The 15,484-nt window shown below is 47.3% G+C and overlaps 1 protein-coding gene across 11 annotated transcripts in view; it reads left to right on the forward strand.

Annotated features, from left to right (window-relative positions):
• LOC106601438 (RNA binding protein fox-1 homolog 3) overlaps positions 1–15,484 on the forward strand; it is a 380,636-nt gene that overhangs the window by 297,506 nt on the left and 67,646 nt on the right. For 2 of the 11 annotated variants that reach the window (XM_045720265.1, XM_045720267.1), the window contains one exon: positions 4,502–4,664. The exons of 8 other annotated variants lie outside the window; for them this stretch is intronic. The gene's annotated coding sequence lies outside the window, so the exon portion shown is untranslated. Of the gene's footprint in view, positions 1–4,501; positions 4,670–15,484 lie in introns of all 11 variants that reach the window. One more of the 11 variants, XM_045720266.1, reaches the window with a different exon arrangement.

Below are 15,484 nucleotides of genomic sequence, written 5' to 3' on the forward strand. Positions count from 1 at the left end.
ACTGCAACTCGGCGCCGCACAATGAGCCAGAGTGAGACGGATGACCTTGCGTGGTCCGTTCCGACGGTCTCCCAAAGCTCTCATCACATGGGAGGAACTGTAAATACCAGGTGATGTCTTGTTGTTGTAGGGAGAAGGCAGGGAGAGGCTCTACACTGGGGGGGACAGAGGTACAGTCCAGTATGGGGTGTTTGGGTACTGGTGGCACAGAGGGGGGCAGTGACCCAGGACAGATAGCCCTGGCCTCTGGGCGCTATGCGCTAGGCGAGGGGGATGCTGGGGTCTCAGCAGGCTGCCGTGACTGAGCAGTCGTCGGGGTGGAAGTAAAAACGTCCCCTAGAAGGCAGGCGCCCACCATCTGGACATTGGCCCACGTCTGCAAATCAGCAATGTGCAGCCGACGGGCCATCAAACACACACACACACACACACACAAACAATATACACTCATACACACACTCGAATCTACACACGCACCTTCCCCCCCAACAGTCTGCGTTTTCTTTTTTTTATGCGAAAGAAAGAAAGCGGGGGAAGGAGAAGGAGAGCAGTGCCAGGGGCGGGCGGGCGGTGGAGAAACCTCATTTCTTCCGGCATGCTGCAGCGAGTGGGTTATTGAGGTGGCTGTAATTTGATAAGGAGAGGAAACTCAATGGACTGTGAGCAAGTCAGCAGTTTGAGGCCAGTCACATTTCTGATGCGATGTGGAGGTGGTGGTGGTGGTGGTAGTGGGAGGCAGGGGGAGACAGGAGGACGGGGGAGGTAGGGAGTGGGGCTCCCTGACATTGGCAATCTCACTTCCATGGGAACAGAGAGAGGATGGGAGGAGCGGCTCTGATCCGCTTGAGGTCCGATATGTTCTCGGACGGAGGGCGGGCGGTGTTCCCAGGCGGATGGCCCACATACGCCGGTCTGATCAATCCTAATCTGGGGATCTCCTCCTGAGCCCCTTCCATCCTCCTCTGCTGTTTCAAACATTCGCTCACTCCTTCCTTTATCCCTACCTTTTTACACACGCTCGTTATTATGCTTTCCTCCCAGTCACTTTTTGTTGTTGTGGCTGCTTCTTCTTTGCCAGATAAGAGACACAAGTGTGATCAGTGCAGGCCTTTGATGTTCCCATAAATAATGGGCCAGCGCGGCCCACTCCAGAGCCCTCCGCTTCCTAGTTCAGATCAAAGATTAGCTCCACGTCGGCCCCAGCCCAGCCCTGGAATAAAGAACTTTATTGGATTCCAGGAGCCCAGCACGGTGCACTAGGCCCTGCCTCTCCAGCACAGTCCCTCGTCAGACGCTGGCGGCGAAAAACACTTTCACACGCAGTCTATTGAACTGTTTGTACTCCCAGGATCTACAAAAAAAGAGAGAACAAGAAAGGCTGAACAATGCTGACTTTTTAATCAACACCACGTTCAGAGGCAATCAGCAACAGAATCCAGACAGTTAAAAAATCTCTCGGAGAGAACGGTGGGACAGGGGGAATGTTGTGAAGCTACTGTTAAACAGGCTGTAGAATGCTCGCTCGGACCTCTAAGGCATTGGGATCTGGTGAGCCGATGCAGGAAGTTAGGCTGGTTTACGCATGAGCAGCCGCTCATGTGACTGAGGGCATAGTCCATCTGGGGCCTGGTGTTTTACAATGGCAGCGTACCATTCTAAAGGTCGGCGCCGCAGACTCATGGACTTGCAGGTGGGGTCGATAACTGGACGTTGAGTTAGAATGCAGGCCTATGGCTGAGCATTAAACAGATAGAGAGGCTTCCCCCGTGGTCAAGAGTAAACAGGAATCCTCCAGCAGCATTTACAAGCATGGAGAACCAAGGTTGGCCTGGCCCATTGTTAACCTTTTAAAGAGACCACTCTCTAAGCCTTTTGTGAAGGATAGAAAAAAAATAGCCCAATCCATGCTAGACCGCTCTCAGTAAGACCTGCAACGAGGAAGAGAAAGGGGAGGGAGAGACGGACCGCTCTGCTAACACCAATATGAATGGAATCATTTCTGTTTCTATAACCCCACCCACCTCTACTTTACTAGCCATTGCACCATGCTGAGGTATTGTTGACAGTGTGTAGGTACAGTAGAGCGCAACAACAACGTAGAGCAGGGGTGTCAAACTCATTTTTACAGGGGATTGGCAATCGCTCTTTAGCATGTTCCTGAGGGCCGGACGGAAAATGTGTTATATGTTCTCGCTGGCAAAATTGGCAACAGATAGTCCTCTATCCATTGTTTTTGGAATTTTGGATGCTTCCTGACTGTCTAGCTTTTGGTTTTGATGATTTTATGAACACTGTCAACAGTCAAGAAACTGTATGAATGTAGGGTCATTATCATTTCTACACAGTTTTGATTTGGTTGTAGTTATTTTTAAGTATATTGAGTTTGTTTTCCCCCACAACATTTTTTCTACAAAAAACCCTCAGTGCACTTTTTGACAATAGGTTTCATATCCAATTGTAAAAATCCCAAACCAAAATCCCTGTATTCTCTGGGGATTTGATGTTCGTGTCCCAGCCATGAATAGCCATACTGAGCAAGCATACCGTGGTGCCCACGCACAGATTAGGTTCTCCCTTCAATTTCTATGTACATCTTCAGAATAAGACTTGGTAAACAGCTGTGGATTGAACCAAGAGTAGGGATATTCAGAGCTTGGCAGTATGAAAACCTCCACTAAGGCTCTAAGATGGAGATTTCCACTAGGACATTTAACACACTCAATCTGACATGTGGAGAAAGACTTCCACCAGCGCACACACACACACACACACACACACACACACACACACACACACACACACACACACACACACACACACACACACACACCACACACACACACACACACACACACACACACACACACACACACACACACACACACACACACACACACACACGCACGCTACATCACCCCTTGGACTCCTATTTGAAATATAGCATCCATTAATTTCATCAAGGTCAGCGTACAATTAAAACATTCATCTGTCATGCGATGAATTGTGGCCCAAATTACAGAGGGTTGACAGTCAGGCAGGCTTTGGATATGACACAGTAGACTGAGTAGCTAGCAGCCCACCACCACAGCACACAGGAGGCCCGTGGTGTGTGTGTGTGTGTGCAACCTGAGACCGGCACACTGGGAATATCAGATACATGGCCGTCCAGAATGACACTTCTCCTGCTGCGGAGTGTGTACTTCATTTTGTGGAGGTGATGAGGGATTAGACACACAGAGGATACATCTCTATCGCATCGCTGACACACAATCTATACTTCAATATATGCTAATGTTTGTGTTTCCGAGTATTGAAATCCTTTACAATTTATGTCTCACTGTAACCGTGGACAAGACCAGATCATGTTAATGCTGTATTATGAGCCTATCCAGTTTCCTGCTTGACTTACTAATAATAGTTGAGTTTCTCCTAAAAGTAACAATGTCTTATACTGGACTTCCTGTTGTTCTCCATCTGAACAGTGTAGATCACACCACAGTCCCACTAGTATTACCATCACACTGAACAGTGTAGATCACACCACAGTCCCACTAGTATTACCATCACACTGAACAGTGTAGATCACACCACAGTCCCACTAGTATTACCATCACACTGAACAGTGTAGATCACACCACAGTCCCACTAGTATTACCATCACACTGAACAGTGTAGATCACACCACAGTCCCACTAGTATTACCATCACACCACAGTCCCACTAGTATTACCATCACACTGAACAGTGTAGATCACACCACAGTCCCACTAGTATTACCATCACACTGAACAGTGTAGATCACACCACAGTCCCACTAGTATTACCATCACACTGAACAGTGTAGATCACACCACAGTCCCACTAGTATTACCATCACACTGAACAGTGTAGATCACACCACAGTCCCACTAGTATTACCATCACACTGAACAGTGTAGATCACACCACAGTCCCACTAGTATTACCATCACACCACAGTCCCACTAGTATTACCATCACACTGAACAGTGTAGATCACACCACAGTCCCACTAGTATTACCATCACACCACAGTCCCACTAGTATTACCATCACACTGAACTCTGAAACATTCATGAACAGTAATGTGTTTTATTGTAGTGTATATAATATACAGTACATCAATATGGTGTTTGATATTGTGTGTTACGTTTGGCCCGGATATGGAGAATTATTTCATGCCCTGTCTCGTGTACACTTTTGGGTGGATTTGCACTTTCAGAAACTGCATTACCTTTACATATCAATTTTAAAACGGTTATTACAAAGTCTTGTTTTTGATGTCTGATTGATAAATAATATATGTAAGATTTGACAAGATATGCTCTTTCAAGTGCTGGTTGCGGATCTTTCTTTAATATATGCGCTACATTACTGTGCATGCTGCATACCCTTTGGTGCACATCCCCCTGCATACATCCCCCTGCATACTTTAGATATATGTTAATGACTTTAATAGGCTGTTCTGTTTCTATTTAATCAGAATCAAAGTTCTGGGAAACAGCTGTGCTCAGTGGTGTCGGGGCGGCGTGTTCCGTGTTCAGGCCCATAGCCACGTCCTGTGTAGAACCTGCGTGCTGTGTGCTGCGTGCTGCGTGCAGGTTCCCCCCTGATCGACAGAGATGCCTGCGTGATTGCAGGGGGAGGTGAGGTGAACATACATTTTTATATTCTGGAGAGCTCTCTGTGTGAAAGTGTAAGATATGAGAAGTGTTGTTGACGTGCGGTGGCTGTGGTCTCATAGCACAGACACCTCACTCCTCCTCTCAGGCTTAGTGAAGACTGGCTAATGGGCTTACAGTAGCTCTTTAGCTTTCTTCCATCCAGCTGTAGCTAGTTTTATATCCCAACTCTACAGGCAGAGGAATGGATTTGATAGGGTTGATTTTTATTTTTTTATGAACTTCTTCACATTTCATCAGATGTCTGCCTTCTCTCTTCTTCCTTCTTCTGTCTTCTATTTTCTCCAGCTCTCTCTCTGTTTCTTTCTCCATCTCTCTCTCCTTCCACCATCCTCCCTATGGTGGTTCTGTTCCCCCCCTCCACTCCAGAGGAGCCCATCTAACTGAACCTGATCCTCTGATTTGCGCGGCTAATTCCCTCCACTCACACTGCTCAGTGTGGTGTCATATTTGGCATGCCATTGATTTATGTCTCCTCTTACAGAGCCCTGAATGGCTGATGAGTGGAACTTCCTGTCATAATAGGCCTCGTTCAGGCCTCTCATCGCTCCGCTGCTCCCCTCGCCACGCTGCGATCCTTCCTGTCCTCCATTTGTTGTGGCTGAAACCCATATGACTGTATTTATTTCCTTTTACATGGAGGATGACAAGGGATGAGTGGACATACTTTACCTTGTCCGTTAATGGCTCTGCGATTTGCGGTTTCACAGTCATTATGGCTCTGAACCAGACTTTACATCTCGTCTCGTCTCCCCAGTGTCCAGAGATGTTGCTGGTCATCACGGGCAATTTTCCATTCAAACCCAGAGCCACTTGGTCAGGGTTAATCGTTTGAGCCGCTGTTGTGATCATTTTAAAAGCATGGCAAATGCTGGATCAGAGCCCCCAATGTTAGAAGCAGCAAGACATTTTGAAGTGCGTCTCTTGTTCAGGCAAACAGCAGGGTACCCTGATGCACGCTGGGAGATGGGCTCTCCCTGGAGGCCTCTGTAATCTTGTTCCCCTGCAATAGAGAGGGAAGGGAGGGGGAGAGGAAGGAGGGGTGCAGCCCTGGGGAGTTCAGAGCTCCATGGAGAGCACAAGCACATGCTGCATCTCCCCAGCCCACCTCACCCTCCCCTCACGATCAGAATCACCGAGCTAAGCAGTATAGAGGCCTTCGCCATTACTAGGACTCCCTCACTAACGCTCCCACAGAATTGATTAGTTGTTTGTTAGTGCTGGTGTGTGTGGTAGATGGGGGAGGGGTATATGCATGTATCATTTAGTTCTGATTCAGCTGGCGATAGGCTCTAAAAATTGTTTATTACTGCCTCTTTGTTACTGTGCTGCCCACCAACTGTGCCGGTTTCTACCATACACACACCATATTCACAGTTTTCTGAAAATTGTATTTTGATCTGTGTTCATATATCATATGATATACAGATGAATAAGGAGCTGCTGTCTTCATGTTTTTTTTCTGTGTTTTTTTGTGGCATTTCATAAAAATTTCAGTTGAGGGGCTTTGCAAGATCAAATACTATCACAAAGGTATTAGACATGCGAGATCAGACTGAAAGAGACAGGGCTATGCCAGTGATGGTGGGTAGGGTCGGCTGGGTTAGCGCGGGGAGCGATGAAGAGAGCAAAAGCAGAGATCAGTTGACTGCTGCAGCCCCAGGCAGGGCTCTGCCTTTTCAAACTCCCAGCATCAGAGTAAAGGAGCTTGGGATTGGACAGGCAGGGCCCAACCCAGACGAGCTGTCAGGGAAGAGTTACTGTAAGGCGGGTTGTGATGGAGATGGGAGCCAGTCAGGCAGTGTTCGAGCCGGAGCACGTGGCAAGGAACAGCACTGTGTTAGTGGATGGGAGGGAAAGAAGGAAGAAGTGCTAGGGGAAGAACAAGGAGGCAGAAAAATCCCAGACCTTGTGCTTCTAAATCCCAGCTCATACATTGCTAATGCCCGGAGTAATATGGGTCTCATTCATAATGGATAAACCCTTGGCCCCCGCTTGCAAAATATATCATGCGCACTGTAACGAGGTTAAAGATTGGGCTGTGTTTGCCGGGAATGCTATGACCACTGCTGGCCCAGGCATTAGTGTGGGTTGTGGCCGGGAGCATGAGAGGGAGGGAAGTGATACTGCATCATATTAGTAGTAGGGGACTGGGAGTTTGAAGAATGTGACACCTCCACCATGTCTTGTCCAGAATGTCACAGGGCTCGACCAGAGCTGCCATTCTCCAAGCCTCGTGCCAGTCCTCTAGGGTCTTGCTTTCAGCTTGATTTGTGTTGCAACCATCAGCCCACGGTCAATTGGCAGTAATTTAGCACTTGCTGATATGGTCCGAGCCCTAGGGTAAATTAGCCAGAAGTTATTTTCAATTAGTTGAAAATTAATGCCCATTATTCGTAAGGATGGATAAATGCAGTCCCTTTCATTTGATATAGCCCTGATCAAAGCACCATGCAGAGGGCTGATGTGGTATCGTGTGGCAAAGTTGAGACAGTGGCTTTCATTAGCTGAGCCCAAACTACAGTATTGTACAGTGTAGTTCCTGATGGACCATTGTGACTGGCCTACTTCACCTATTAGGATATTAATAACTCACCGCCCCCTCTCACCACCACCACTACCAACACCACCACCACCAACACCACCGCTACCAACACCGCTCCCTCCCACCACCACCACTACCAACACCACTACCACCAACACCACCACTACCAACACCGCCCCCTCCCACCACCAACACCGCCCCTTCTCACCACCACCACTACCAACACAAACACCACCACCACCAACACCACCACTACCAAAACAAACACCACCAACACCACCACTACCAACACCGCCCCCTCCCATCACCACCACTACCAACACCACCACCACCAACACCACCACTACCAACACCGCCCCCTCCCACTACCAACACCGCCACTACCACCACCACCCCCTCCCACCACCACTACCAACACCACCACCACCAACAACCACCACCATCAACACTGCCCCTCCCACCACCACCACTACCAACACCACCCCCTCCCACCACAACCACTACCAACACCGCCCCTCCCACCACCACCACCACCAACACCGCCCCCCTCCACCACCACCACCACCACTACCAACACCACCCTCCCACCACCACTACCACTACCACTACCACCACTACCAACACCACCCCCCTCCCACCCACCACCAACACAGCCCCCTCCCACCACCACCACCACCAACACAGCCCCCTCCCACCACCACCACTACCAACACTGCCCCCTCCCACCACCACCACTACCACCACCCCCACCAACACCAACCCCTCTCACCACCCCCACCAACACCGCCCCTCTCACCACCACCAACACCACCCACCACCAACACCGCCTCCCCACCACCACCAAAACCGCCCGCTCCCACCACCACCAACACCGCCCCTCCCACTACCACCAACACCACCCCCTCCCACCACCACCACTACCAACACCACCCCCTCTCACCACCACCAACACCGCCCACCACCCACCACCACCACACCAACACCCCCCCACCACCACCAACACCGCCCCTCCCATCACCACCAACACCGCCTCCCACCCACCACCAACACCACCCCCTCCCACCACTACCAGCACCACCCCCTCCCACCACCACCACTACTAACACCGCCCTCTCACCACCACCACCAACAGCTCCCCCTCCCACCACCACCAACACCGCCCCTCTCACCACCACCAACAGCTCCCCCTCCCACCACCACCACCACCACTACCACCAACACCGCCCCTTCCCACCACCACCAACACCAACCCCTCCCACCACCACCAACACCGCTCCCTCTCACCACCACCAACACCGCCCCCTCCCACTACTACCAACACCGCACCCTCCCACCAACACCAACACCGCCCCCTCTCACCAGCAACACTACCCACCTCCTCCTCTCGGCAGCCTAAACAATGCATGAGCCTCTCAAAGGGCAAAAGGCTGTACCACTTAGCAAATTAATATTTTATAGTGTGTTAAACTATGCAGAGCCTGGCTATTGACTGACGAGGCATCCTCAACACGGATGCCTCTCCTGTCCATTGCAGGGCTCCAGTGAGTTCAGGGGTCGTTCTCAAGTCTTCTGTTTATAACACACCTGTTTATAACACCTTTTTATATAGATTGTGTTTGACAATTTCAAAGTGATAAGGGAGAGTGTTTCTGCACATCTGGACTGTGATAATTCCATCATGTTTATCGTCAAATTGAACTCGTTGTCAGATTACATGGTTGGTTCCAAATGGGGGCCAAGACTGTAAACGGTCTTGTGTACCAATAAAAGAGCCAGCTAAGTTAAGAGAATAATGTCTTCTCACAGAGCTGTGGCTCTGAATTCATTTACGCCAACAGCTCTGCCTGTGCCTGTCCGTGTACTGTAGTCCCATAACTCTAAAGCAATCATCTAGAAGCCCTTTAATGCACCATGTTTCAGTGAGGGATCAGTGAGCATCCTCCCTAGGTCAATGGTCTTTGGGTTAATGATCTTTTGTACCATGGCTTTCAATGTCAACTGTCTGTTCTCAGGGAGGAGAAATAAGGCATGATCTCTCTTTTTCTCTCTCCCGTTCTACCTCCCTTTCTCAAACGCATGTTTTGACCACTTTAGTTGTGTCAGACCTTGGTTATGTGAGTGGAATACACTTGTAATTTTACCTTTTTTGCAACTTAACTACATACAGTATCTTACCTCGTTGGCTTCTATTTCCTACCTTCACCCCATCGTCCCTCCTTTCTCTCTCTCTCGCTCTCTCTCTCTCTCTCTCTCATTTTGACTGGGCATTGTCTGCTTGTCGATATTTGGGGCTGAATTAGCTGAAAGGGGAAAAGAGGCCTGTAAAAGTGAGGAGACAGCCTTTTGGAGGGCAGCCAGCCTATCTCCCTGGCTTGTTTATGCTTCAGGAATGATTCCCGATACCAGATAACCTGCAGGAACGTCAGCATGTGTCTGCCCTGAGGGATGGCAATGGATCCACCAATCTCTAATTATCAGCCTGCAGCCCCACTGCATTATTATAATTGTGATTTTTTTTTTTACTATTTAATATTGTAACATTATTAAAATCTCAATTGGTTGGGTAAATTGCAACCCTTTCCATCTCCTGTATCGTATAGTGCTAAAAAATAAACAGGTTGGCCAATTTTTCTTTGTGTTGTAGATTTAAAGTAAGACTGAGGTAAGATGTTCAGGTCAGTCTCTGGAAGGTTGAGTCCAGTGTGTGTCAGCCTGCTGCAAGCCCCTCTGGGGGTTAGTGTTTCTGCATTAGTGTTTGTCAGTGGATTTTTTAGGCAAACATAGGCATCACTTTGACATTGATTAAAAATACATGGCTCTATTCTCGGGGACAGTGCACAAATCAGCACAGTGTCCAGTCAGTCTGGGCGGTGTGGTGTGGTCTGGCTGGCTGGATGTCTGTCTGAGCCTCAGTCCAGTCAGTCCCCTGATTTAATTGCTGCTTTCACTGCTCTGCTCTGGGCGGCGTGTCATGTTGGTAGCTCAAAGAACCGCGGGTACAGACCCATCCGTCAGCGCGCTCCGCCACAAGGCACTCCATGTAATCAACTTTAAGGCAACACTCAATGTGATCCTCATCTTAAAGGTACAATATGCAGAAATCTCTCCACCATTTCCTGGTTGCAAAAATTTGAATAGTTCGCCTAATTTCAGTTTATGTGACAAAAAAAAGCAAGTATAGTGTAGAAAATCATTGTACCATCTAAACCGCTGTGAAATATATTTTCCATAACGACATTTTCTTTCAGCTGTTTGAAGCTGGTGTATAAAACCGAAAGTAGCAGACGCAAAAACGAAACTTAAGAACGGAAAGCATAGAAATAGCGCACATAGAACAAAATCTAGCACTTCTTAGACTTGCTTTCAATGAGAATGACAGATCTATATCTCATAATTCTACATGAATTTGGTCGGGTTGCCCAAAAAGTTACATATTCCAGCTTAAAGGGGAAATGGAGAAACCTGCCTGCCCTCATTTCCCCTTTCTGTCTCTCCTCCCCCTCCCCTCCCCTCCTCTCCCTACCTCTAGCCACCACACCTTCTATGTCGGCAACACTAACAATGGCACTCCTGCTCAAACGGTTTCACTTTGCTGCTTTGTCTTTACCTCCCCTCTCTCCTCTCTCTCTCCCTCTATCTCTCTCCATCTTTCTATAGCTGCTATCCTCTCTACTCCATCCCTGAGTGGCTCTCTTGTTTCCTCTGGCTCATCTGTTAAGTGGGAGATAAACCTCAGTTGGGGTGTGTGGAAGTCACTTCTGTGGGGACAATGTTATCTGAGACCTAGCGCTACTCTGAGAGGAGTGTGTGTGTTAAAGTCCCACCGCCTTGGTGGTTTGTTCATTGTCGCGGTTTAGGGAGATGAGTGTGCCCACTTCCTTCTTTAGCTAATTCCTACTACCCACGCTGCTGTTGTGGCCTGGCCTGGCCTTTTCTCTCTGACAGCTCTGTGTGGTCATCTGTGCCTAATGGCCTTAAATCAGAGACCATTTCCATGCTCTGCCAGTAGAACTGTGGGTCCATCAGTGTGGGGCCATTTTGCTTGGACAGCTGGGGGGGGGGTAACCAAGACAGGGCAATTAGAGCCAATATAGGGGTATTACATCCATTCTCCTCCTGCCTCTTCTCTCATCACCAGGCTGGGCCAGGCTGGTAGAGCTGCCTGCCGATCGATGGCCAAACCTGCAGGGGAGTTGGACTACTACTGATTAGAGAGGCCTAGCAGCCTGCCACTTCACCCCTCCCCGTTTCTGTTTCTCTTTCTCTCTCACTTATCTCCACTACTCATTCTGCTTTTGGTCCGTCCTCAGACTGTGAGTGCATGCATGCGCGTATGTGCGTGTGTGTATGTGTGTGCGTGTGTGCCTGCTCCCTTTACCCTGACATCAATGTGACATGGCACTTAATGGACTCTGCCATGTGAAACAAGCACCCTGGGTTAATTACCTTGCCAAGGCCCTGGCCTTTGTAGAGCAGTTCATTCCCACTCGGCAACCACTGCGAGAAAGAGTGTGTGTCTCGGCGTATGTGAGAGACTGCTGAGATCCCCGTTGTGACTGTAATCCTCTCAGATTCAGGCTTTTCCCCAACGCCCAAGAAACAAGTGTTTTTTTGTCCCTTTTGCAAAAATACAGAAGGCTGAAGCTACAGGCAAGCACTCACGAAGCAGCTGAAGATAAAGCTGGGGGCTTTTCTGAGAGTGGAGGGGCTACAGTGAGGAGAGCAATTCTATTCTGAGAGTGGAGGGGCTACAGTGAGGAGAGCAATTCTATTCTGAGAGTGGAGGGGCTACAGTGAGGAGAGCAATTCTATTCTGAGAGTGGAGGGGCTACAGTGAGGAGAGCAATTCTATTCTGAGAGTGGAGGGGCTACAGTGAGGAGAGCAATTCTATTCTGAGAGTGGAGGGGCTACAGTGAGGAGAGCAATTCTATTCTGAGAGTGGAGGGGCTACAGTGAGGAGAGCAATTCTATTCTGAGAGTGGAGGGGCTACAGTGAGGAGAGCAATACACTCGGTGAATCCACTTCCCTCCCTCGCCTCATTCACATGTCGATTAGCATTGCCAATGCAGCAGCAGTCTCAGCGTTGAATGAGGCCAATAAGCACTGCATCAAAACAATCTCACAAATGGAATGTCGTCCTTTTTATCCGCTGGCGTATTCTGGTGAGTTTTGGTTGAGTTATTCAGTGAAATGATAATCAAGATTGCCAGTGTAGAAATGATGTATTTGTTTACCTTTTCCGTTTCACCCAAAATAAATAATTTGAGACATTATGAAAATACAGTCCATTCAGAAAGTATTCATACCCCTTTACTTATTCTACATTTTGTTGTGTTACAGCCTGAATTCAAAATGGATTCAATATTATTTATTTCTCACCCATCTACACACAATGCCCCATGATGACAAAGTGAAAACATGTTTTTCTAAATTTTAGCAAGTGTATTGAAAATGAAAATGAAATACACACCACTACATCAATACTTTGTAGAAGCACCTTTTGGCAGCGATTACAGCTGTGAGTCTTTCTGGGTAAGTCTCTAAGAGCTTTGCACACCTGGATTGTAAAATATTTGTCCATTATTATTGAAAAAATTCTAAAATGTTCTACAAACAAAATTCCACTTTGACATTATAGGGTAATTAGTGTATATTAGCGCACAAAATCTCAATGTAATCAATTTTCACTTCAGGCAGTAACACAACAAAATTTAAAGTAATGGGGTGTGAATACCGTCTTAATGTTCTTATATAAGAATATTTCAAATGAGTTGTTCCCTTTCAAATGCAACATTTTAGTTCTAAAATACACAAAACTTGTTGGCATACACAATGAACGTTAATTGGTAACAAACACCCCACGTTAACGCCACTCCACAACCTTATCTATTCACAATACAAGGGGTTAAATAGTTTTATGTCTTCTTGTCATCTGACTGTTATGGTGTTTAGAGATGTGTCATTTTCAGCTGAAATCAAAGAGAAGTATTGATTTCATCAACGGAGAGTTCAACCAGTAGACTGAAGTATGAGTGTGATTTGAGTGTCTGGGAACTGAGCGACTTTGATCAGGAAATGTGAGCAGACAACAATAGTGACATTCTTGTCGTTACGCTAGATGAAAGAGAAGCAGCGCTGATTTTATCTACAGGTGCACATTATATATAAACAGTCCTTGACAGATAATGGTGCCTCACTTTCCGATAGGTGTTGTAAAAGAGTGAAGCTTTTTCCCTACACAAACTTAGAGGTTCAATCAAACCTGAACAAGGGAAAAATCACATTGTTTCTGCACTGCATAAATGTAACATTTGCTTTGCTTTGTTTCACCCAGTTAAATTGGTTTGATTAATTGCGGTACATGAAATGTGCATTTTATATGGCACAGGATTGATGATAATTTACTGCAGTGCATGTTTGATTTAATGTAAGTCTAATACACCAAAACACATTTAGAGCTTTGGGTCTATGCAACTCTTAGTCCTGGCATTGGAATCTAATGTGTTCCATCCTAAAGTGAGAAGAGCTCCTTCCTCCTTAGAGAGGATTATTCATCAATGCTGTTCATAGGATATGATCGACAGCCTTACTGGAGGGTGGGCCTCCTCCATTATCATATTGGGCTGCAGCTTAGCTTTCCTCCCAAACTTTCTGGGCAGCGGGAAGCAGAGGAGCACTTGGCCGGCAGGCACATCTGCATGGGGCATAGACCGACTCCATGAATGATTCAGCATCCAGTACCCAGCCTTTGTGCCAAGACAGAGCCAGGCCCCAGTACAGTCCTGTGGGTTTGCCTCAATGTCCAATGTCAACATAAACTAAAACCCCCAATACCCCTCTCCATTCCATCTCCATCCCATCCTGTACTGACTGTGGCCGGTTTGAGTTGGAGAAACTGAGCCTTCCCAGAGCAGCAGAGGGATGGGGGTGGGGGAGGGGGGTGGAAGCTGAGAGGCGCAGGAGGGACAACCAGATAGCGGTTAAGGAAGCTGACCGGAGCCTCAACCACATTTTTGCTCTAGAGATAAGGGACATCCTGCTCTCTGAGAGGAACCAACAGGCCAGGATCACTCGTATTGTACACAGGCAGAGTTAGCCATTCTGGCTTTACCCACTTTACCCACAAACCATGTGGCTTCTTCAGAAGTATTTAGACAGATTACATTGACTGTACAGCACCGTAAGTGCCTTAAATATCCCACAGTTGTCATGACAGCTCTGTGTTACATTGCATTTTTCACATCATACTTAAAACTGCTGAGGTGTTAGAAGCACCAAATCCATTGCAGCCTTTTTTTTTCAGAGCAACATTTGTTTGTGAAACGTGTTCTAAAGCTCACATCTATTCCCACAGAGATGAATGCTTACATTAACTGTGTTTCAAAATGATGCTGGTCACAGTAACTGGCTGTACCGGTTCATGCTGTATCAGCAGGTGTTCTTCTCCTGTCCTCCGATTATGGAGCAACATGTTTGATTTGGTGGAACAAGCTTTCCCCCTAATGTCAGGTCAGCGGAGTCCCTGCCCATCTCCCGAAAACCTTCCCCCTTTGAAGAGTATCTGAAATAACCCCCCCCCCCCCACACACACACACACATAAATACACACACACAAAAAAGGGTGGAAAAAGAAGAATTACCTGTACTTGTCTTTTCCTAAACCACTGACTTTGCTGATAACTACTTAATTGAAAATGTACTTAATATGACTGTGATATGTGGTTGTCCCACCTAGCTATCTTAAGGTAAATGCACTACCTGTAAGTTGCTCTGGATAAGAGCATCTGCTGAATGACTGAAATGTAAATGTCATTTTTATCAAAAAGCTTTTGAAGCCTCGGTTTTTCCCAAAATGTGATCCATTTTTATGTTCTAGATGCTAAACAGCGGTTCTGGATAGAAGCAACAAGTTGTTTAAAAATGATCTACACTGCAACTTAAAAAATGCTATCTAGAACTTAAACGGGTTCTTCGGCTGTCACCATAAGATAACCCTTTGAAGAACCCTTTTTGGTTCCAGGTAGAACTCTTTGGTTTCATGTAGAACCCTTTACACAAAGGGTTCTACATAGAACCCTAAAGGGTTCTACCTGGAACCAAAAAGGGTTCTACCTGGAACCAAAAAGGGTTGTCCTATGGGGAAGAACCCTTTTAGAACCTTTTTTTCTAGGAGTGTCATATGTCCATGGCAGCCACTTTAATTGACTGTGGTTTGCAAAATGTCAGGCGAGCACATT

The sequence above is a fragment of the Salmo salar genome, chromosome ssa06, assembly GCF_905237065.1.
Source record: "Salmo salar chromosome ssa06, Ssal_v3.1, whole genome shotgun sequence".
Taxonomy (NCBI): Eukaryota; Metazoa; Chordata; class Actinopteri; order Salmoniformes; family Salmonidae; genus Salmo; species Salmo salar.